This window comes from Astatotilapia calliptera, chromosome 12 (genome assembly GCF_900246225.1).
Source record: "Astatotilapia calliptera chromosome 12, fAstCal1.2, whole genome shotgun sequence".
Taxonomy (NCBI): Eukaryota; Metazoa; Chordata; class Actinopteri; order Cichliformes; family Cichlidae; genus Astatotilapia; species Astatotilapia calliptera.
Genome location: NC_039313.1, coordinates 6,392,926 through 6,415,677, shown reverse-complemented (window position 1 = coordinate 6,415,677; position 22,752 = coordinate 6,392,926). Strand labels below are relative to the sequence as shown.

The 22,752-nt window shown below is 38.9% G+C and overlaps 1 protein-coding gene across 8 annotated transcripts in view; it reads left to right on the top strand.

The window, feature by feature from the left end:
- The first annotated feature begins 455 nt into the window (after positions 1–455).
- The window catches only part of arvcfb (ARVCF delta catenin family member b), a 261,628-nt gene continuing 239,331 nt past the window's right edge, over positions 456–22,752 (top strand). For 5 of the 8 annotated variants that reach the window (XM_026186591.1, XM_026186587.1, XM_026186586.1 and 2 more), the window contains exon 1: positions 457–860. The gene's annotated coding sequence lies outside the window, so the exon portion shown is untranslated. Of the gene's footprint in view, positions 861–22,752 lie in introns of all 8 variants that reach the window. The other 3 variants (XM_026186584.1, XM_026186589.1, XM_026186581.1) reach the window with 1 other exon arrangement.

The following is a 22,752-nucleotide window of genomic DNA, read 5'->3' as shown; positions in this document are numbered from 1 at the left end:
ATTAACATGATTATGCCTCACAATACAATATAACTGAAAACTATATTGTCATTTGTTTTAACACATAGACTGTAGTACAGGGTAGCATTTTTCCAAATAAGGAACACTTTTAATTTGAAAAATATTCTGTAGACGTCATTTTTGTATTCCCGCGGGATTGACGATGTAGTATTGACATCAATCATGTCATATCAATAGACAGGAGAAGCCCACAGAGAAATGCAAGATGAAACTGATAAAATAAAATGGAATAAATTAAATTAAATTAAAAATTGATATAGAGTTTTATGAATTTTAATGGAAGGTTTACCAAAATAGTATTTTTTTTAAATTCACTGACAGAAAAACTTAAACGTAATAACAGGAATAAATTCACTGAAAGTAACAAGTCTTTTTATGAATAATCGAATAAGGTTAATTTTCCTCCAATAGTAGTTTGAATGGGGCGGAGACACTCGCTGTGACCGACAGCATCCAGCACTGTTGTGGATGAGCGGGATAAAGGCTGCTCTGCCTTTCATACACTAGAATACAACTTCGCTGTCTCTAATTAACGTATTTATTAGCCGCTTCGAGTGCATCCAATAACTTCAAAGCCCATTAGGTTAGGTTTACTGTTTGTTATTATTTTTTATTTTTTCCCCGCTGCATGTGGAGCGACTAAAGGGACTCGCCGACAGCAACCTGCCAACTCCAGTTTGAGAGATTTGGCAGGTTGTGAGAGTAGTAGGCTCTCCCTGCAGCAGCTAGGCTAACTTGCAGGCAAAAATAACGGCGTTCGCGGTGAGGCTCGGAGTACTGCTCATCACAACGGGGAGTCACTTCGCCTGCGGGAGCAACGATGACCGGGAGAAACTGAGGTAACCAGAAAACAGCTCTGTTATTATCTCGTAAGTTTTATCCTGTTCTCTCAGCAGGAGGCGGGTGTGACAAAAATGTCAATTAACATCAGGAAAGCTCACAATAACCCGCGGGCTGTGTTTCCTGACATGAGCAGGTGCTCGTCTGAAGTGTAATGAACTGGACTCGGTGTTATTTGGTTAAAGCTTTAGCTAATTTATTGTTTAAATATACGTTTTTAGGGTGGCGCGGTGGGAAGAGATATATTTAATGCTCCTTAAAAAAAATCTATAACAACGAGGGTTTGGATGAAATTGAATATATCTGCGCGTGCTCCCGTGTTGTAAACATTCATGGATGCAGTCGAAGGACGCGAGAGCCGCCACGAGCTGTCAATCATCTCATCCTCACTGCTCTATTGTTTTTCGCTCGTGCTGTTTGTGAGTGAGTTTCCATGGAGAGTCTTCCGGTTTCTCTACTCTAATTACCTTATTTGGAGAAGGGGCGGCTGACTGATGGAGTGCTGCTGTTGTTGGGTTAATAATGCTGTATACACGCAAGCGCCCGAGTGAAGTGGATGTTTTGAAAGAGTTATTCTCAATAGACGCTGATGTATCCTGATCAGGCTTTTCACACTCGATAGCCTTCCGATGGCCTCGAGGTGCGCTGTTAAAGCAATTAACTGTGCAATTAATTTATATCTCAGCCTCGTGGCAAATCGAAATTTATAAACTGTCACCCAATCTGTTTTTTTGTGACACTCAACATTCAGAACGAAAGCACGTTAAATTGGTATTTTGCAACCCCGCCCCACTGACCATTAACAGATCATCTACAAACCCACTATACAGCCTTATAATTTTCTTTCCAGATGAACATGAGGGTACTTTTTAAAACTTAAAAACTGTGATCAGTAGGCTTTGTCAGTGAACCATCATGCAAACAGTCTAGGTCTGAGTTTACACTTGTTTTTTAAAAAGTGTCTTTGGCAATTGGATGGCAAGTGAGCAGCTCAGACAAATCAGTGTTTACATCTGACTCTGATTTCCTTACTGTCTAAGTCACTTCCAGTAGAAGGTCAAAGGAACAGTAATGTAATTAAAGGAGGCCTAGCAAGCAAAATGACATGTTACAAGGACTAAGACAGTACATTCTGTTGCAGCTGTCCTAAACCAAATAGGACACCAAAGTATCCTACTAATATATCATTGCTTCATAGCCACATAGAACTCAAAAATATGGAAAATTTGTGCCCATTTAACAACATAAGACTTTATATTTTGTGACTATTTCACAAACTGCCTGATGCTTGGGTTTTTTCATTACAATTTTATAATAATACTAGTTATTTCCATTGAAATGTTGTGATAACCCTGACTGCAGGTTTATCTAAGTTCTAAGTGAAAGCAACTTGGGTTCCTTGAGTTTTCTATATACATTTAAACTTTTATCCAACTGACTGGTGGAGTCAGTTGGATAGGAACACCTTGTGTTAATGTGTGAGTTATCACTTAGATATAACACGATCTGCATTCCGAGTCTTTCAAGTGGAACTTGGATATACACATATAAATTATTAAATGCTTTTAATTGGAAGCTTACACAGACACCCATTATGGTGGTTTATGTGCACTCTTTTGTGTAAGGAATATGTATGGAGTGACCAGCCAAACAGTGGTGACACTATAGTGAGATCTGAGGCCAAAGGTCTGCACTATGCAGCAAGTGGTAACTTCAGGTTTAAACCTGGGTTTTCAGTGCAATAATTATGCTTGATTTTTACCGGGCACATTGCCATGGCAACTTATTCTTCAGATCTAACCTGTGCTGAAGAAGGTTATGTTGAAGATAAGAGATTAACAGATACAAACTCCCTGCCCACAGACAAGTCAATACTCAGGATTGCCACCATTCCTGGAAGATCCCTTATACCTTGGTGGATTTATAGTCTTCATCTTTCCCTGATGACTCTCACTAAGAAATATAGATCCTTAGAGGCAACTTTAATCCTTCATTTTTGTCCACTGCTGGTTGCATTTAGTTTAACAATATTTATTATTCTGTAGCCATTAATATATTATACAAATACAGTGAATCGGTTTGCATCTGTGGAGTTTATGTTAAATCTGCTGGTAGACTAAATCTGCATCTGAATTCTGTTTTTATTTTTATTTGTTACTTGCTTTCAGACCATTAGGTAGCACCTGGGCTGTAGCTGAAAAAACAAGGCTAAAATTGTCTTATGTAAATTTAAATATTAATTTAATAGAATATGCAAATATAATTTGGCATATGCTCCTGTCTTAATGGTAAAACTCATCTGGTAAATTTGCTACACAGTTGGTATTTTTGGTGGCTTTCCTTCATGGTTTTGAAAAAAAAAAAAGACTTTGTAAGTATCATAGTCCTTCAGCATTACTGACCAACGTGCTAAAAGTACACAGACATTCATACAGTGCTTTTAGTTGTATACTTTTATCCTCTCTCTCTGCGGACATCTCATTTGCAGAATGCTTAACCCTAACAATAACCATCAAAAATGAATGCCTAATCCTAAACCTAGCCAGAACCTAATAGTGACCCTGACACTAAAACCACATTTTGAGCCTCAAAAATGCCTTCAAACTTGTGGGGACGGCATTTTGTCCCCATAAGTGACTACTGGTCCCCACAAGTATAGCAGCATGCCAATTTTCTGTCCTCACAAACATGCACTCAAACATGTACTCAAACAAACACACACACACACACAGATTTCTCTGTACTGTGTTGGAGATTGGTCAGATGCTGCTAACACCGCTCCTTTCAAGTAAATGTGTTTGTAGCGAGAAAGTTAAACCCTGGGTTGAATGACAACCAATCACGTTGGAATGACTCCTGCACTTGAGTCCAGATGTTAAAGTAAATGAAGCCAGACAGAATAAAACCGAATAGAATAGAATAACTTTAATGTCCACATCGGTGGAACACTGTCTTTGTTCAACAAAGATAGGGATGTCCTGTGTATGTTGCAATTGCTTTGTAGTACAAACCCGAGGCACTGCTGACTTTGTCAACCAGCTCACATAGTGGATGTGTATAGATAACAGCCCTCATGCACTATGTAAAACAGTAATTTATAGTCTGAAGAGAAAGAAAAGAAATAAACATCTGATGTCTTTCTCTCTTAAGGCTTTTGACATTTCTGCAGAAGTTTTGCACTGACTCAGAATTTAGCTCATTTATGCATTTCAGACTGTGTTACAGAGAATGCTGCTGCATTCAGAAACATCCCAAAAGATTGCTTGATGTGTATCACTATATAGAAGGTGTATGCTACACTTTACAGCACAGTTAGTACAAACAAAATGCTCCTTTACACAGACTGTTATGTGTGTAGGACCTTAGCCTCTTAATTGTTTGCTATGGTTAACTTAGGTCATGACAATCATATTTTTAAAAGTTCCTCAGATGCTTTTTTTGTCAGAATACATTTTAGACTGATTGGTAATAAGGTAGGAGCTCATTTTGAAAATATTTGTAGCTCACACACAGTGAGCAGTCTCTGGACAGAATGAGAATCTCTGCGCCACATATGAGTGTGCTGAAAAGCGAAAAATACTCAATAACTGGGGGTAAACAAGAAGACTTCCAATGAATGCTAATGTTTAAAAAATCTTTGTTTTTCCCTTTGCTACGTAAGTTATCACACACTTCCCTGTGTGCCAACTGTCTTGTATTTATGTATTCTGTCTGTCTTGAGGGGAATAATGTTCAAATATTTGGCCATAATCATCTTAAAAAACAATTATAGGGGTTACTGCATGTTGTGCCAAACGCAGAAAGATGTTTTAGAATGGTTGCAATAGGAAAATGTTTTATCCTATCGATGGAGGCCAAACCAAACTTTTTAATTTTTCTTGAATTTTTTATAATCACCACTTAAATATCAGAAGGTTAAAATGGCATTTTTCTAATGAGCCTGACACGACCTGAGGTCATTTTAATCTTGAGAACAGTTTATGCAGTAAGGCACTAACTTATTAGGACGTCCGCTGCTTCAAAACTTAGTATTCTTAACTGTTAGCCCCGTGGCATATTTGTAATTTGAATGTAACTGTGTGAGCTGGTCAGATGACGTCTTTGTTTCAGTTTAGTGGCACTGTCTGAATTTGAATCCGTGTTTTGAATGTTATACTTTCCATCTATCCATCACTCCTTCCCTCCCTGACTGTGTCACAGGGGCAGACATAACAGAGCAGGTTGGTTTATGTGATACACGATTAGTCACAGTCTGATATTTCTGACGGATGATACTAACATTTCCATGCCAATATTTTGTACCATTGCAAGACATCTTAACACTTGCAAAAGGAGCGTTGTAAACAACAGAAAAGATGTCTCCATGCATTCATTTCTTTTGCAATACACTGAAATAGCAGTTGCAGTGTATTGCAACAGACCATGGGCATTTTATAGTACCTGCATTTTGTGTATCTAGGACAACCAATACTACTAGCAGAGATGTAGTCTCTTAAGGGGGAATCATATTATGAAGTCAAATCAGGGAATTATCGTAGCCTCTAAATAAAGGATTCAGCCACTATGACATTTAATCAAGCTAGTGTTTTTATCAACGTGCCACCTTATTGTCTTTTTCTGTGCTGTCAGAGATAGCAAACACTATCCTAACAGTTTTTAGTAATATAAATGCACCCATGAAATATCCACCCATCTATTTTGGTTGCATTATAATGTTGCTTCATCCAGCCAGCCATTATAATCACACCAGCAGTAGCTGGGACACATTGTCTCATTGGAACAGGGATTAAGGGGCATCAACAGCAAAAACAATTGGAGATTCAGATGAACATGTATGCAGTTACAGAGTGTCATACTTCATCATTCTGTCTGATTAAAGGTAATCTTAACATTTTTATGAAAGCCTTTTAATAAATTGGTTACTCTGTTAAAACCCTAGACGTCTTTTCACAGCTTGCATTGACTCAGCAGCAAAGCACAAGTGTAATTATTACCACAAATGACGATTCTTTAAGGTCTTTAAAGACTTTTTTTTCATGACATTTATGAACCGTCAATGCAAGAAAAGCAGAGGTGTAACTGAACAGTGCTAACAGTGCTAGTTTAATTTGTGCACCTGATTACTTCTCCTGCTATGATGAGATAAAGCGTATGTTTCAGAAAAGGTAAACAGGTTTTACTGACTTTAATCTTTCCTCCTGATCATTTCCAGATCCACTTACCAGTCTACTGTAACTTTAAGTAAAGCTAAATGCAGCGATGATTTTCCAAATGTGTCTTGGGTAATCAGATGAAAACTGGACATCTGAGACACATCACCTTTTCTATGCCAGCGCCCAGCTGGGCCTGACTTTGTTACTCTCTAACACCTTGACTACATTTTTGCTGTGAATCTATGTAGAACATGCAACATAGCCTACACAACTGGCCAACACTGTTACCAGCATTCATACCTGTGTGGGCTAACTTGATGGTGATGTTAAATTTATAGTGAGGTGCAGTTCAGGTTACTGCAGAAGGTTTCAGAAGGGTTTATGGTTTTAAAATATTTGCAGTGTAATTGCAGATATGTTATAAGTTTTCATAAGTATAAATTCACTAATAAGGCCACAGTCACATCTGCCTAGAGACAGGTCAGAAACTTTGTGGCAACCACTGGTCACTAAGGAAAAGTGTACATTTTGCAACTGGTTGGCAAGTGATTGCAGGAGGTTTCCGTTAGTGGCTGAAATTGGTCAGAAAAAGCAAAACAGTCTTCTTTGCTATTAGCTGTGGTCACCAGTACTTTGCATGGAAGACGCCAGCTTGTATGAAAACACCAAAGTGGTATTGAGATTGAACTGTGTGAAGCAAACTGCAACCAGCTCACCTTGTGTTGGTGTGTGTGGCTGAGGTTTAAGTCCCTTACGCTAGAAGTTCAATGGCCCTGGCCACAGTAATTTTGTTAAGTGGAGGCTGGCAAGCAAAATGAAATGTTCCAAGAACCAATAAACTCTGCGAGCTGTTCCAGCAACACAAAGTCACATGAAACTTGTAGAAGTGGGGCAAGAACCAGAAAAAAGAACCATGTTGTGCAGAAGTGTCATATTTTCTGGTCACGTCCTTGATGAGGAGCCATCAGGACACATTAGGGTTGCAGAGTATGTTTGCACTTACACTTAATTTAATTTAGGCCACTTTTAGACACTTTTTAAAACTAACTCTAAAAAGGGTCTAAGTGGAGCACAGTCCTTATTAATACGATGGGTTACACGTATGATTTTCCTGCCGTGAAATGAAATAAATAAAAAACCTGCTGCAAACATTATCCAGAGGGGCACCATGGATTCCTTTTCTGTCTGGACAAAACGATTTTTCACACACACACACATTATTTTCTGATGTAAGAATGCAGACGCATAGGGCAATCTTAGATTACATGATTTCACAAATTAGGAACATGAACACCTGAACCTCCTGGGATGACTTGTGGAAATTTTGACCTTGCGTTTGCAGAACTGGCTTCAGTGTCATTCCAAACAACATAAAATACATGATGTATTAAAATGACCCTGTTCATCAGTGTCAACATATTTGTAGCAATGTTGTACATTGAGAGACAATGTTATGTTAATCACATTAGCCTTATACTCGTCTCATTATAGTTTCATGGTCAATGTAGCATTTCATTAGTGATTGTGCACGGGAATTATAGAGCAGCAGAGTTATATAGAAAGGGCATTGCGTGTTTGTCTATTCAGTTGGAGCAGAAATGATGTGCTTCACATCCTTGAGTGCCAAATGCATAAAGTAGTAGCGGTGTTAAAAATGTACGCAGTATTTCTTGACTGAGTCACGTAGAGAGGTAATTATCAGCAACGCTATCCTAGCACACATGAATTATTTCAAAGAGAACAAAGGCTGATTCCTGTGTGTGTTTGCTGCATATGGAAACGGAGATGACTGCGATTCATAACTTCTTCTGCTGAGATGGATCGTGCATGAGCTGTGTTTTGTGAGCTGACTGAAGCTGTCTGTAATAGTGAGTGGTCAGAAGAAAGCCAGCCCGGACTTGGAGTGAATGGGCCTTTGTGGGACAGACACCTGCAGAGCTCTGCCTCCTGCTCCTGAAGTGATTAACATGCACCTCCAACCTCCCTGGCCTTCCAGCTCCACAGTCCCTCGGCCACCCATCCTGGCACTGATCTGTTGACTTGGCACCTGTTCTACATCACCCATCCAGCAAAGGCTATAACTCATGTCTTTGTCTGGGCTGAGTCAACACAGTGTGACTACAGAATTCTGTTAGGATTGTATCGATTACCTCTGTCAGGGGATTAAATTTAGAAGTTTTGTAAAGGTAATAAAGTGTAGCTTTGTTTCAACAGGACCTGGGCAAAACACATTTGACTGTCTAGAAAGAACTGGGTTGCTCTGAAGGGAACAGAGATATTAACACAGAGACGAGACATGGAGCTAAAAGAACCCTGAATAGAAATCTATCAGAGATTTCTGAAACCTAATGGGAAACATGTCAGCCAATCCGTTACTAAAGCATGAACACAGTAGAGGGTCATGATCGGGGTGTCTCTAGCTTTGGGCTGTAGCTCAGCAGGTAGAGGAGGGCATCTACTGATTTGAAAGGTTGGTGGTTTAATCCTTGGCTGCTCCAGTTTGTATGCCAAATATCCTTGGGCAAGATACTAACCCCAAGTTGCTTTCTGATGCATCCATCGGTGTATGAATGTTAGATAGAAATCACTCAAGAATAGGAAAAATTGCTTGTATGAATGAGGCATGTTGTATAAAGAGCTTTGAGTGCTATATAGGAATCCGTCCATTTATCACCCATGTGGTAACAGGCATGTCTCTCTCTTCATTATCATTATTGTAATGACAGAGGTTAGTGTACTTTTTCTTGCCTTTTGTATCCAGAACATAAATCAACGTGACATTTGTTCAGTACTCATGAGATGAGCTGTTGATTCTGTCAGAACTCTGGGTCAAAGCGGTAATGTTGTGAAATGTGCATGATTAATAATAAATAAACTTGCAGTGAAAAATCAGCTTTGTAAAGTCAAAAAACTTTTGAAGAATCTTTTGTTTGGATTTGGTTGGTGTTTCTACTCTCCTACTTCTCCTGTAGGGCTTCAGAATGGCTGCAAGGAGTCATTCTAAGATGGCAGCCAGTTACTTGGTTGGCTTTTAGAATGACTTTGGTCTGAAATAAAACAGAAACATCAAAATTCTCCCTCCTGTGGCTTTCTGTCAAGTGATTTGAGAAAGTGCAGCTACAAAAAAAATCAGCTCTGGGGACCTTTAGTGAAGTGACACTGTGAAAGTAGAGAGCAAATCCCCAGATATAATCAGATCCTTTTCTTCCACAAAGGTAATGCTTCATATGACCCGTATTGCTTAATATGCTGACCTTTTTGTAAAAAAATTGTTTTAAGTTAAATAAAATATAATCTTTCAACAAAAACACAGAGAAGGCACAATGTTCAAGTAATACTGGAGAATATAACTTGACTTTATGATGGTATTAATATTAGCAAGATGTAAAAAACATAGAATAAGGTCCTTCCTAATGCTGCAGTTGAACAGCTAATGTGCTTTTAAAGATTAGATAGTTATATATAGTGAATATTATTGCAGTGACAGTTATACTCAGTGAAAAAGTACCACGATAACTGAAAGAATTTCTTTAAAGTCTTTTAAGAGTCTCTTCACCTTCTCTGCCTCTCTGGGCCTTAGGTGGTTGGGAGAATGATAGGTAGATATTACCAACAACAACAGCCAGCTAGTTCTTTTCAGTTCTGATCTTTTCAATCCCAGCCTGTCGGATTGTTGTACACTATTAGCATGTTTTGCTCTGATTATTTAAATGAATTGCACCGTTTTTAGCTGAACCCAAAGGCTCACATATAATGAAAGCAGTCATAGAAGGTCAAAATTCAGACCATTTTAATTGTTAAAAGCTTTAAATGAGAATAACCCGAGACCATTTTGTTCTATACTTTGGAGAAAATAGAAACTAGATGTGCTGGAAACTTAGTGTGCCTATATCAGTGAATGCTATATTCAGTAGTGACTGTATGTTATCATAATGTCCTAAAGATGCTCTAGGATGGCATTCAGTCCCTAGACCCTTGGACCTACTGTCATTTGTCTCTCTTTAGGAGATCATTCATCATTAAGGTATTAGCTATGGCTAATAATAAAAAGCTAACATTAATGCTCAAGCTTGACAGTGAGTGATAGCTGTCCTGTTTATCTGTAACATTCATAGACTGTATTATTTTTAACAGGACAACACAATTGTTTGTGTCTAAAAAGTGTTATATTTCTCATAATCCCAGAGGTGAGAGAAGCAGCTACAGTAGCTAGACAGAAACAGCGAGTCTGCTTTACTAACTCTAGGTTAGCAGCAGCAAAAATAAGATGCTAAGTGATAAAAAAAAACAACAACAACAATAAATGCAGGAAATAAACTGCAGCTGAAGATATTTGCATGAACCAGTATTGTTCTGTGCCTTTTACTTTAGTAAAAAAATGTTTGTCTTGAGTATCAAACATTTTTTCTGGGTATTGGTGTTGAACTTGAAATTCTATTATCGTGACAGCCCTAGTCTTTCTGCCACTGAGATCTGTACTGTTACAGATACCAAAAATATATTACTTTGCAGCTAATAAAGTAATTAACAGTATATATAAAACCGCTTCATATGCTTTACGCAAACCACCATCAGTAATTTCAAAAATCAATAACTACTATACAAGAATCTGTTTTTGTACTAAATTTCTATTAAAAATGTTTTCATCCTGTTCCCAGTTGCTGAGTTTGAGTCATACTATAAAGTAGGATGTTTTTTTGTGGGGGGTTTTTTCAAGCTGATGTTGTGTCGTGTCCTTAAATGCCAGGTGTGGGTGCAGGCAGCTCTCTACTACCAGACATGGTGACGCTTCTGTGAAAATTGGTTTTAAATGAGATTTTTTGTTTGAATCTAACCAATTGTTGGGACCTCAGCTTGTTGTTATTGTAATATCCACAGGACTGTCCTCTAACATGCTGACTCGCTCATAATCCAGTCGCCTTTCTTACGCCCTCTCTGTTTTTCATCGGCACTGTATTAACTTAGAGCGATGATTAAATTCTTCTCCTCAATATTCTTAAAACCTTCCCCCCTTTCCACCTGCTCTCACGCTCTCTCAGTGGATTGAAATAGCTGTACATCTTTATATTCCCTCCCTAATGTGCTGTTTATCAGCTGGCTGCCAACTGAGACACTGACCAAATCAGTCTGTCTCCCATCGCTCTGTCTATCCTTACTCTGCGAACCAGCCACATCCCCCTACTCCACTCCCAGCCTTGGATCTCTGTGCCACAGGAGGATTAACTCCACCCTCTACATTCTGGCCTGCCTTGATTATGTCCAGGGATAAGAGCTGCTTAATTGTAATCACTGAAGCTGTCACTCAGGAGCACCGATCAGCCCAAACCACACACTGAAACCAAATATACAGTAGAAGACGGAAGGCAGCAGCCCTCCTCATGTTAGTCTTTATAACATGTTGGTTGTCAGTTAGAATTAACTCCTTGAAACATATGTTAACGAATTATGTACCCTTCACACTTCCAGTTATAGTGAGGAGTGGTTTAAAAAAAAAAAAAGGATATATCTATATGTAAGTAAAATAGAACGATTCTTAAATGTATTTAGCAGTTACAGCCAAATTAGAAATCTCAATAGTCCCAGAATTACTCTCTAAAAACTACGATGGTCAGTTATTATATAGTGTCATAATTTGTTACTAAAAAAAATAAAAACCTAATAAATTGACTGCATCTGTAGTTGTACTTGAACCTTAATCTTTATTGCAACGGTTTGCGAAGGTATAGAACGCAAACATAGGACGCTCCAGTGTGAGCACAGGGGAACTCAGTCGGACAGCATGGGAAGTCAGTTGGGAACAACTGGAACGTTCTGGAAGGTGGCCTGAAGGAAGGAGCACATTGAAACTGGAGACCTCATGCTGATGCACCTCCACATCAGCAGAAGTGGAGGTTTCCTATATGTATGGCTAACAGAGCACACAGGCGAAGCCACTCAATTGGAGGACCCAGAGGATGAGCAAATAGGCAAGACCAGAAGTGCGGAAAAAGCTCCGCTGCAGGCCTGGTAGGAGGCTGGCAACCAAGGCAGAACCCATCGGGAGGCCTGGCAGGAGTCCTGTGAGTAAGATGGAACTATGATGGAGATGGCTCGATGCTAGCGAGAGGAGCCCTTGGGAGGTTATTGGAAACATCAGGCCGAAATCCCACAGTTGCAGTAAAGGCATCAGGCAGCACGAGCCCTGGAGCAGACAAAGGTGTTAGTTGACTCAAGCAGAATTTATGGTGTAGCAGATGTGTCCATTTGCACTGATGTTGAACTGCACAAATTTGGTTGTGGAAAACTAACCAAAGATCAGAGAACAGCATAAAATGTACAGCTGCAGTTTGGTTTCATGTCACTACAAGAATGTGGATTATATTTTATAACTTCTGTTTTCTACTTAAGTAAGAGTAGCCCACAGACCATATTTTTGCCATTACACAGTGGTGATGGCACAAAGCTACAACATGTAGAAAGACTGACCTGTGCATAGTACCAGAGCACAACCATGAAAAAGTCTGAGATGAAGATAAGTTGGCTCAGCAACAGGAAGAATGTTAGCTGGCTGGGGCACAGGCACAGATATTGATAGACTCTGGAACAGGGGAAGTGTTAGTTGACAAATGTTAGTGGAGACAAAAAACTAGGCAGCACTTTTCTTGCTGAAAAGAAGCTGGAAGTTGCAAAGAAAATCACCATAAGAGCTGGAACAGGCTTGGAGTCGACGATGTGCCAGTCCAGGTCTATACTCTTAAACTGGGAGCCCTCTTCCAGTCTGTGTACAAAAAAGGGTGTAAGCTAATAATAGAGTTGTTGTTTTTTTCTTGAACAGACTATGAGTAGAAAAGCCACATGGATAGAGGAAATCAATATAGCAATAGGACAAGAAGGGCATTTCTAAATAATGAAACAGAAGCATTGTCTGATGACACGCACACTTGCGTATCATCAGACAATGAGACATTAAGCACTGTCCTCTTAAATCACCAGTGACCACTCAGATGACCAGTAACATCTTCCCCCAAGAATCAGATCTGATATTGGAAAAATAATAGTTAAGGGAAAAATAATAAAACAAAAAGACAGGAACAAATAAAAAAATAATAATTCCAAAACCACAGCAAGTTGGAATAGTTGGGTCCATTTCCTTGCTGATGAGTCAAGAGAGTCTTTCCCAGGATGTAATATTGAACTGATAAACTGAAAACATATACAAAACACGTTCAAGACACGTTTTCTGGAATCTGCTGAGCTCAAGCTGCTTTGTGATGTCTCCTAAATGTATCCAACACTTTAGTCAATAGAAAAAATATACCAGTGATCATAAAAAGCAGTTGCAGTGAATGTGTTTAGCGATTTTATAGTTGCAAATCTTCAACCTTTCCTGCAGATTGTTTGCGGTTTGTCTTTATTTAATGTTTGCACCAGAGCTTAAATGTGTGAAGCAAAATTGTAAATTCAAGTGGGACAAGGTATCTGGATAGTAGCTGTAAATTGCTTTATTAGGTAGCCTGTTCACAGAGACATCCTGGTGGAACTTGATGAGATAGCAGGTTAAAGCTCATTTCTATTTTCCTGCAGCATTTACAGTGAAAATACCAATATTCTTTGCATACTCCCACTATCTGTCTGTCACTATTTTGTCTAATGTGTCTACTGCTGTTGATTTTTGGGAAACCCTGTTTTCTTGAGCTTTCTACTATGTAAAGATGGAACCCTCAATAAATGAGACAGTTTGTCTCATTTATTGAAAAGCGATGCCTTTGTAAGAAACACTGGCAAAGATTTTATTGCAGTCGTGCAGTATTGTTGTAAACAGTCTAGCACATCAGATAGGCCATCTGGCATTTTAGTTATGTCAGAGCTGAGGTCAAATCTCACATGACCTGTCCTTGGCGGGCTATACTATCAGAGCCAATTACTATCCTTTTGGAATCTCCATTGAGTGCACTTTGTCCTACTTTTTTCCTCCACAGTGAGTGGATGCTACTAGAGCATGAATAATTTAGTTTCTTTAATATTGCATGTGCCCGTGTAACAGTTACAGGTTAATAGTTTAACTTAGCTTGGCATGAAGAGTGGAAGCAGGAGGAAAACCTAGAAAGGATACCAGGACTTATGACTTTATTTAAAAGAAACAGACAAAACCTAAAGCAAATGCCTCTTTAAGGTCATTGTCAGTCATAATACTATAAAATATATATGACATACTATAAGTATATTAGACCTATAAAACAACATTACAATTGGGGGGAATTATACATTTGTATAAGGACAATTCAGAGTATAACAGAGTGTTATTTTTAAGATATGCATGCAGTGGATTTTTAAATAAAAACTAAACTAATATATTAGGGCAGAACGGTGCCACTCCCCCTGCTTTCAGTTTCTATTCTGATCAAAGCGGATCCTAGCTCTGTCTCCGAATTTAATGGAATGGTATAACACTGGTAGCAGTTTGACAGTTAACTAACTAATCAACTGCTCTATGACTTTAAGTTATTCAGTAAATGTCAGACACTATTTGCCATAATTGGTAGTTTCACTGTATTTAGATGAAAAATTGAAGTTCTCCCAACTTTGAGGAACTGGACTTGAAAGGAAACACAAAAAAAGCCAGGAGCAGTTTTAGATTAGAGCCAGAACATCTTTATGGGTATAAATGCATGCTTTTATGTAAGAGCCTCATTAGAGTATTAGATACATCAGGGTTTTTTTTCTCCGACTCCATTGATATTTGCTCTCCTGCTGTGCTGAGCTAAACTATTTCATTTTCCTGAGCATTCACAGGATACGTAATTGAGCCTTGGAAGGTAAGGTAAAATATGTTAATCAATTTTTAACAAAAAAAAAAATCACAGCACAAATAACACAATTACAGCTAAATGAAGTAATGAAATCAACCTTACAGAGGATTGTAATAGTTTAATAATGCTGTATTTTCTAAGAGCTATAGTTTAATAATGCTGTATTTTCTAAGAGCTACAAAGACAACGATTAAATGGATCATTTTTTTGCCAAAATAATCTAAATACCCACTGAATATCTTCTAAATTTAATGATTTCTTAACCTGCACAGGCATAAATAATCTTTTAGCTTAGCTTAGCAGCTAGCTATCTTTACATCCAAGTCTCACAAATTACAATGTTGCATCAGTTTTGTAAAAATTGATAATTTCTTGGCCTGGAACAATGACTTTCTGCAATATGAGTTTGTCAGTTTGCTTTGGAAAAGTCTTTAATCCTCAACCTTTAGATATACATGCAGTGCTTTTAGGTACGTAGTCATGGTCTAGATCAGCGGTCCCCAACCCCCGGGCCATTTGGTACCGGGCCCGAGAGTGAGACTCGGGTGTGAAATGCATGGTTTTCAGGGTTTTTATCGGTTTTCAGCGTTATTTTGTTATCGTTTTTATCGTTTTTATCGTTTACTCAGTTTTCCTGGGTCTTTTCACATGTGTTATGAATAAATCTTCTTTTTTTCGGTACCGGTACTAGTTTTATTTTGTTGTATTTATCCGCGACACCTTAAAGGCCGGTCCGTGAAAATATTGTCGGGCACAAACCGGTCCGTGGCGCAAAAAAGGTTCGAGACCGCTGGTCTAGATGAAATTTTAACTGAACAACAGAATGTGGAAGAAAGGTGATTTATGTGACTTTGAATGTGACTTGGTTGTTGGAGGTTCTGAATATTTCAGAAACTGGTGGTCCGGTGGGATTTTTCCATGTGCCGTCTTCAGGGTTTACAGAGACTGACCTGAAAAAGAGAAAATATCCAGCAGCAGTTCTCTGGGCGATGTCACAGGTCAGGGTAATGTCCATCCTGCTTTGAGCTGAGGGGAAAGCAACAGTATGCAGAACAGCATCTTTGAATCAGCAAAACATGTAACTTTGAATCAAAAAGTTACACCGGGTACCACTCCTGTCAGGAAAACCAGGAAACTGGGGCTACAATTCAAAAGGGCTCGTCAAATTTGTACAATAGAAAATTGGAAAAATGTTGCCTGATCTGATGAGTCTCGATATGTGCTGTAATATTCAAATGACAGGATTAGAATTTGGTGTGAACAACATGAAAGCATGGATCCATCTTGTCTTGTTTCAAAGGTTCGGGGTAGTGGATGTGGGGCTGGTGGTGTAAGAGTGTGGGGAATATTTTGTTGGCAAAATTCGTCCCTCCTAGGACTAAGTGAGCATCATAGAAATTCCACAGCCTGTCTGCGTGTTGTTGCTGACCCTGGTCTCTTTATGCTGACGCTAATCCCTTTATGACTACAATGTTTTCATCTTCTCATGGCTGCTTCCACAAGGATAATGCTCCATGTCACAAAGTTCAGATCATCTTAAACTGGTTTCTTGAACATGACAAGGAGTTCATTCTACTCAAATGGTCTCCAGAGTCACCAAATCTCAATCCATCCTTAGAACTTGATGAAACAAGAGATTTGCATGATGATGTGCAGCCAATTAATCTGCAGCAATCATGCTATTACTGTATGTCAATCTTAGAAGTAGTGTCATTATTAAAATGAAAGATATTAGCTCAGACATGTGAAATCAGATATATTATATACCCCTTTTAAGTGGCAGAAAACCACGCAGGGTGAAGGACAAAGCCAAAGTACATATAATAACATACTGTGAGCGGGATTTTACATTAGTTTGTACAATTGGCCTTGACATTTTAAATAAAAGTTTCAGCCCTACCCTTTCCTTTATACTATTAAAGGACTGAGTAATATGTGGAAGAAGAATACAAAAGTTCATTTTCTTTGTGTCCATTTTCACGCTTGTTACTGTGGCCAAGGAGCAACGTGACAGCAAATTTATGCAGGGGTCATGTGAGATGGCCTCATGAAGAGGCTGTCAAATAAAGACAGGAAAATGTTTTTCCCTCCTACTTAAGAGCTGGCAGCAAATATAAAGGGACACTGTCAGAACATGAATGTGGTGCAGGAGATGCCAGCGTATTCATCAATGCCAGGCTTTATGTGTGGGAGGGTTTTTGATGTGCACGGCTCACGCTGCAGCGGTCTTCTGTGGACTGTGAAAGCCAGGAGCTTTGCCCAGCTGGGACTGAGTGATGGTGGATGCAAGCTGTCTTTCCTGCCTCCTACATTGGAATATTCTTCTAGGACTAGGGGAGAAATGACTGGAGCATGGAAAGTAAGAGTGTACCATCCCATGATAAGCCATTTTGGTGATTGGAAGAGACTTGTTCTGAGTTTGTGACAGCTTAATTGGGACCAATCTGAAGTACTTTTTGGGTGCTGGCTCATTAATAAAGCATATTTTGCCTCTTCCTATCCCTCCCTCTATTTGAAATGTAGATGTCTCAGATGTGGAGCTCTGTGTACCTTGGAGGAGCATTGCAAATGAGGGTCTGTGTGTCACCCAATGTTGTGGTTGTGATGAAATCAATTCTGGCTGCTGCAGAGCTTTGCAGCATAGAGGGCAGTGCTGCAGTGGCTATGAGTGCTCTTTCAGCCATGGAAACAGATGTACTGCAGTAATATACATGCTCGACACAATCACACACAAAGTAAAATAATCCTGCCAAGCCAACAAATCATATGAGACTATAGGACAGATCAAGCTCAGTCAGCACTAGAATTCACATAATGAGCCTAAATTCAGTGGCTGGTGATTCTCAAACAGAAAAGGCTTGCCTAAGCGTTTTTGTGTCCTACTTTGACAAGTGCGTAGAATAACTTGAAATGTCTTTTGTTGTTGCCATGGTGTCTGTTCAAACTTTTCTTCATCATATGTGAGAGGAACAGTAATCCTCTTATCCTGTTAGATTCCCCCCCCCCCTGCAAATCTACAACTCACACAGGCCCTGTCCGAGCTCCTGCTGTGTGAGTTTCTGTTTGTGTCTAAGTGTTACCTTTACTCTTTAAGGCAAGCCCACTGAAGTCATTCTGGCAGCCCCACTATAGAGAGTCATGGAAGCCTGCAGGCACAGACATAGTATGAAATGCTGCGGATCGATTCGGGCAAGCCGAGTGTGCCTCTTCTTCATGCCTGTGTGGAAATCTGAGCCACAGTGATAGAGCTGTTCCTGCAGACATCCTCTTCTCCCATTTCATTTCTCCTTTGATAATGCTGCAGGCCTGTGGGTTGCTGCTTTTGGTAGGGTGATGGTTTGATGGGTGTTCACTCTGCAGCTCCAGCCTAGCTGCACAGACCTGGCATTAAGCCTAGGCTGGAGGAGGTCTATAGGGAAAAAGCAAGTGAAAGGAAGATGGGGGAGCAGAAATAGAGGGAAAGAGACAACTGGCATCACTAGAGCTTGGACTGATTTAATTATTCATAATATTTGCTGGGGGTAGTGTAGCATGTGTGTGCAAGTTAAGGGTTATAGAAAGAGTAAAGCTAGTGTTTGGGGAGGAAAAATGGTTCACTAATAATGATGAGAGAGGCAGTAAGCAGTCTCAGACTTCATGGTAATTGAACATTTTACCTTGGCAGATTTAGCACCATAATCTCCCTCCCCCAATTCAGTACAGTACCTATAAACCTCAACTATGAATGAAATCCAGCATACAGTCAGCACTTCTATGTTGTTTTAACTAAATCTAAGCAAGAAATTTATTTTATTAGCCTTGCCTGTCATTAATTATTCAGGTCCAGTCAGCTAAAAGAACAGAAGCTTAAAGCACATATTGCACATATAATCCTGGCCAGCAGTGTTATATTCTATGACCTTCAGTCAGTAATTTGTTATTGATACATATTAAGAAAAACATCCATTATAGAGTTAGGACCATAACTTTTAGAAAATGACACATTTTTTTCTTAACATTTTTTTCCTCTGTTAACCACTGCTGTGACTGTTGATGTGTGCCAATTAAAGATGTGCTTGATCTTTGATTCAAGAGGCTTAACAAAAGTATTGCACCTTCTGGGAATTGCACCCTGTTTTATACACAATCCCTCATTTTCAGAGGTTCAGAATTTAATTGGACAATTGACTGACAGGAAATTTCATGGCCCTTGTTATTCCATGACAAAATAAGTAGATAAAATGTCTGGAGCTGACTCCAATTTGCAATGTTAGGTTTTCAATGGAACTCTCAATATGAAGCCCAAAAGAGCTATTGATGCAAGTGAAGAAAGTCATCATTAAGCTGATAGTCCAAAATAAACCCATCAGAAAGATAGCAGAAACTTTAGGAGTGACCAAATCAATAATGGGGAACATTTTTAAAAAGACGGAATCCACTGGCTAGCTCAACAACACTGAAAGGCCTGAAAGACCACAGAAGACAACTGAACTGGATGATTCTAGCTGCAAAAGCATGCAGTTTCCTGTCTGCACGTTTTGGCACAGAGTGTACTCAGAGTTAGACCTTTCTTATATAAAGCAATGTAATCAGCATATGAACATTTAAGATGATAAATTTAAACCTCAACATGACTAAGAAAAACAGCTTCACAACAACACCCTACTCTAGAGAAGGTAGCCATATCATATTGTATAATCAGTCTACAATCAAAAGACACCTTCATGAGTGGAAATACAGAGACTTTACAACAAGGTGCAAACCACTGGTTACACTCAAGAACTGGATGTCCATAATAGACCTTGTCAGAAAACATCTAAAAGAAACTGCTCATTTCTGGATGAAAAAACATCTTTGTAGAGGTGAAACTAAACTCAACTTGTACTAGAATGATTGGAAGATAAAAGTATGGTGTAGGAGAGAAACAGTTCATGATCCAAAGCACGCCAAATCATCTGTCAGACATGATTATAGCATGATGATGTTTGGCTGTCACTGGAACTGGGCCACTAATGTTTTTTGATGATGTGACTGCTGAAAGAAGTAGCAGGATAAATTCTGAAGTGTACAGAGCAACTCAAGAGTTTCTCAAGGCAGGGACAGGATTTTCTTCAATGACCAGGTTAGTCATCTGATCTCAATTCAGCAGACTATGTTTTCATTAGTGAAGACAAAACTGAATGCATAGACACCTAAAGCCCTGGGAAAGCGTCAGACACAAGGAAAGCATCAGCATTTCCTGATGTCTATGGATTCTAGACTTCAGTAAGTCACTAACCACAAAAACATTTGATCCAAGCACTGAAAACAAAACTCATACTTGCCTCTATAAATGGGACAGTGTATATAGAACGGCATTAACTTCTACACAGTTCATGAAATACTTCTGTAAAACCTGTTAAAGCTTAAAGTTTGCACTTCAGTCACACCTTGACTGTTTTAGATGAATTCTGTGGACAGAATTGTTGACTTGTTGCAGTTACCTAGTTGCTTATAATCTTAGACGATTACCAAAAACCTCGAAATAGAATACAAACAGAATATAAAGTTATTTCTGTAAGAAAGAAATACCATAAACGAATTTCTTTGGACCACTTTGGCAAGCAGTAACCATAACACATATGTGCAACCCTAAAACTTCTTACCCTTGTGAGATGACTTGCTTTGAGTGAGTGTAAAGTGTCTGAGTTAAATAGCCAAAAGTGGGTTATCCACCACCATCACGTCATCTTAACAGACACACTAATTTATAGGAGAAATCTGTCAGTTACAAAGTAAAAATTTTGTATAGAAAACAAATATTTAGTCAAAGATGTTGTGACTTTACTAAAACTAACTGACTGCTGAACGAGCACAGGAGCCAGAATATTTCATTGACACTGAAGTGAAAATTGCCGTGTTAAACAAATTTAAATTTTTCTGAAAAGTGCTGATGCAATAAAGCTACCTTTTAAAAAGAGATAATTGAAAAGCATTCCAAAGAGTCTTTAGCATCCATCAGCGAAAATACCATCAAGAACAAATCCAGCATAATGGCATCACTGACAATATCTAATTAGCAGTAATATGAGCTCAACAATGCATAAACAGACATGTAGAAGAGACTTATGTGAATTCAAGCTAATATCGCAGTGCGTGCTTGGAGGGTTGATCATTGTTTTGTCATTGTTTTTCCATTTATTTTACCATAAGTGTGCACTCTTATTGGCGATAACGTCATCCAGCATTCTCAAACTGCTTTAACAAGAAGCAGACCTGGTAACAGCATGTTAGTCTATGACCACATTTAAGGATCAGAGCCCTGACCTTCATGTTAGTGCTTTTCATATGCAGCATGAGGTATATATGATATATATTTCTGTGGAATATAATCGGATCACAGAAGCAGCCTGCTGGCTATAAAATCAAAACAAGTTGGAATACTGTTAAACACTTGATCCATTCAGATCATATCCATTGCAATAATATTATTAAATATGTATTATTTTCTCTAGCTATAGTCACTTTCTGACATTTTTATACAAAAATATTGATTTGAGGCACTAAAATGGTATTTTGTTAAGAATACCACACTAAATGTTTTTTAGGCTGTATTTCAACAAACACTGGAATATAAGATTCATTCAGTATCGCTAAATGACTCATCCTTCATACACTGATATCAAAACACTATGTCACCCTGTCATAAACAACCCCCCACCCCCTTCACTTCACACAGATGCCAGAGCCATGAATGACAACGAGTAAAGGAAAGAGCAGAGGAGGGCTCTGAGGGAATGAGAGGGAGTGATGTGGGGTGGGGATGGATGCAGTGGATGATGGGATTGAATGGTAACTGATCCCTCGGTGTTGCCTGCATGGCACGGTAGAGGACGAAGTCATTTCCCACTGGGACCCATTTAGCCCAAAGAATTTGTTACAGTGAGTGATGTAACGGGCGTTGTTACAGGATTGTGTGTGTTAATTTATCTGTGAATGTGCACTGACACACTGTATGACATATGCCTGAGCTCTCCTTCTTAGACGAGGAGATCACTATGTGCAGGCTCGGCATGAATTAATTTACATTTGTAGCAGCATTCCTTCTCCTCTTCTCAGTCTCAGTGCTTATCATATTATGAGCGTGCATGGTATTTTATCTCCATATCTAGTTTTACACACTATGAGAAGCAAGCAAGATTTGTTTAAACCTGTCACTTAATACAGGCGACCATAGATTGGATCATGAGACATGTGCGTGAAATTAGTCTTTATAACCTGCACAGATTACATTACAGAACTCCCTTTCTCTTAGAAGATGATCGGTGGTGTGATGACAGGCATCTGAAACTAAAGATAAAAAAAAAAACAAATTAGTAGTTGAAAGATTGTTTTTAGTATTACTGGAGTAGATCAAGTAGAGCAAACAATAGCATTTAATGTTGTTAAGCTGTTACTCGCACATATTGCCACTCAACTCCGTAGTTCCCTCATCTCTATCAGTTCTAGTCTTTTAACTCATTTTTTGTTTAAGGAGAACCAGCCTCAGCTGACTGAGATTGGATTTCAGCTGATTGGTCATGACTGGTGATTGGCTAGTCAGCCTCACATTCATAAATCAGATTTTTGTGCAGTCAAAGACTAACGCAGCAGCTGTGATTAGTTATTTATTTGCATATGGATAATGCCTCCATGAAACAAAATGTAATATGTAAATGGCTTCTTCATAACTCTAACATAACAGTGAACAATGTGCCAGTGTAGCCCTCTGCTGTTTTCTGATTTTCATAGTAGCTTTAGCAATTTATGTATGAAGTCAGTCGTCCACAAAATCTTCTCTTTCTTTGTTTTTGATTTTTTGTTAATGCTCCGATTCCAACATGATCTGCTTTCCTCAGTTAACATTGTTTAATGCACATTAAACAGCCTGTCAGTCTGTTAAAGGAAATCAACATCAGTGCATTTGTTCACATTCACCAGGTAGATAAATA